Source organism: Rhagoletis pomonella, unplaced genomic scaffold, assembly GCF_013731165.1.
Source record: "Rhagoletis pomonella isolate Grant_MI unplaced genomic scaffold, Rhpom_1.0 Rhpom_scaffold_00004, whole genome shotgun sequence".
NCBI classification, from domain to species: domain Eukaryota; kingdom Metazoa; phylum Arthropoda; class Insecta; order Diptera; family Tephritidae; genus Rhagoletis; species Rhagoletis pomonella.
Window position 1 is genome coordinate 70,157,516 of NW_023458558.1, and position 2,662 is coordinate 70,160,177.

Genomic DNA, 2,662 nt, shown 5'->3' on the forward strand with positions numbered 1-2,662 from the left:
AAGTTAGATACCTGTTTTTCCGTCTTTATTGCGGTTACTCTTGAGCCTCTTAGATGCCCATCAAGCTGCCAAACTAGGTCATCTGCCAAGTTTAGACTTAACCGATACAATTTCTTGAACTCCGTTGGTCCTAAATGAAATAGGTTATCCACATTTCTCAACACACGTCGATCCACTGTTGGAGGACTAGATTCCCGCTCGCTCCGAAATAGGGTGTATCCTAAATACTCGAAAGCCATTTTTAAAAGAATGCGCAACTAAAAACTTGAAATTTCGATTATGTTAACGACACAAAATTTTTTGTCGAGAACTTAGCCACAATCGAAACGTTAACGATAACAGCTGATTTTGTCAACACGAATTTCGTTAGCGAAACTTTTAATGAATAGCAAAATCGATAAAATTTACTTTTAGCTAACTTAACGATGCGAAAACGTTAAAGTAGCGTAGTGAATCGCACTACTGGTTAGAATTACGAATGAGAGAGCAAACTACGTAATTGGGGGGCCGTGGGAAATCCGTATTACACTGTTTAACTTTCACAGGCGATTAGTTGAATCAAAAGTTTACATCATTTAACTGAATGTTGAACAATGTAAACTCCTTTTAAATACAATGGTTGTTGTACGATTAGGAAATAATAATATTCTGAACGAATTTTTTTGAAAATTTCATCACTGCTATAAAACTTCATGAACAAAAAATACAAGATCACCTAATCAAAGAAGCAAGCGTTTGACATCTGCCTAAGAATGAAAACAAACAAAGAAAACGAGAATATCGTTTTCATGATTGAAAGTGTTTTACAATCGCATATCATTACCACGGGTACCAATTTTTCAATGACAACTTTCTGGCCACAAACGTGCACCCACTTTTCACACAAATTTACGCCTTTTGGCAAACCAAACATACACACAAACTTGTTCCAATCACACAACACTTCATTTTATACCATAAATATGTACTTAACCAAAATTTCCCTGTAGGGAAACGAACTAGTGCGGAACTGGTTCGGTTCTAGTGCGTTTGGAACCATGACTAGTACGCGTTAATTCTCTTTTGCATGCTAGCGACTGGCGAATTTAACATTGCGATGTCCTAGGAAGTGTCAATTGTCCCCCGTTGCATCCCTTTGGCTCTAGTTCCGAACCAGTTCTACATTCGACAGATAAGATCTAGTTCGTTCTGCATCCCCTTTTCTTTAGTTCCAAACCAGTTCCTAATTCGACAGATGAGAACTAGTTCGATCTGCATCCATTTTTTATAGTTCCCAACCTATTATAAATTCGTCACCTTAGATCAACATTTCTAATCAGGCTTGTCGAAACATTTCCCTTCTATATTAAATACGATCGGTTGAAGGAAGGACTATACAACCCCAAATGTTTAAACGCATTTATTAAAAATTTATAAACCACATTTGTAGTAGTAGTAGTATTAAACTTAAGTAGTAAGTAAAAAAACAAAAGTGCGTTCTGCTTAAAAGTAAAAATATTAGTTCACTTTGTCTTACTTGTCTAAATTTAAGCACATTGATTTTTAAGTAAATTCAGTTCTTTTTAAGCTTATATGTATATGAAGCACTTCGAAAGTTTTTGTCGTACTTAACTTAAATAAGATATACAGTCAGTCAATAAAGTTTAGGAACAGTGAAGTTTTTACAATACCGGCAACTATTTTTTAAATATTTTATTTTTCCCTAATTTTTTATAAAAATATGGTTAATTCTACACCAAAAACCCCAAAAATCAGAGTTCCAAACCTTATGCAAAATCAAAGAAAACTGCAAATTTCCATCCAAGTATTGCAATTTACACTCTTTAGAAAAAAGTTAAGTACTCAGTTATTAGCCCATTCAATTTTAGTATAACAAAGTGCAAGTTTGAGATAGCTAGGACTTACCATTGATATTTAGCAATTTTTTTTTTGTTGTTTGGTAAGTCCTAGCTTCCTCACACTTGCACTTCATTATACTAAAATTGAATGGGCTAAAAAACTTTTTCTAGAGAGCGTAAATAGAAAGTAAATTTTTTTAATGAAATTTTGCAGAATTTTCTTAAATTTTGCACAAGGTTTGGAACTCTGATTTTTGGGGATTTTGTTGTAGAATTGACCATATTTTTATAAAAAATTACCGAAAACTAAAATATTAAAAAAATAGTTGCCCGTATTGTAAAAAATTCGTTGTACCTAAACTTTATTGACTGACTGTATTAAGGTAGCTGTGGTGGATTGCATAAAAAACTTAATTTGTCTTTTCTTAAAAAAAAGGTAGCTCTGGTGGCTTGCATTTTTAAATAAATTTAGTGAGAAAGTGGTAATTATTTTTACACTTTTTTTTTAAATGCCTCTTTTTCTGCAACTGCTTTGCCTTTCTGAATTGTCCTTCAGGATCTTGGCCTTTGTTTATGGAATCACTAAGTATAATGATTATTAAGCAACTCAAAAACTATACCAGCGTGATAACCGACGTATCCTTTTGAGAGGTAGCCGCACCCTTATAAAAGGAATAAGACCCAAACTTTTCAGGTAAAAATCTCAGTAGGTTGCGTCTTTATGGCCTTTTCAATTTTATAAATTATCATTATTTTTAAGTGGCAAAATAAAACTGAAAATTAATGATAATCTCTGCGCGAAAAAATAAAAATTATAAAATAAT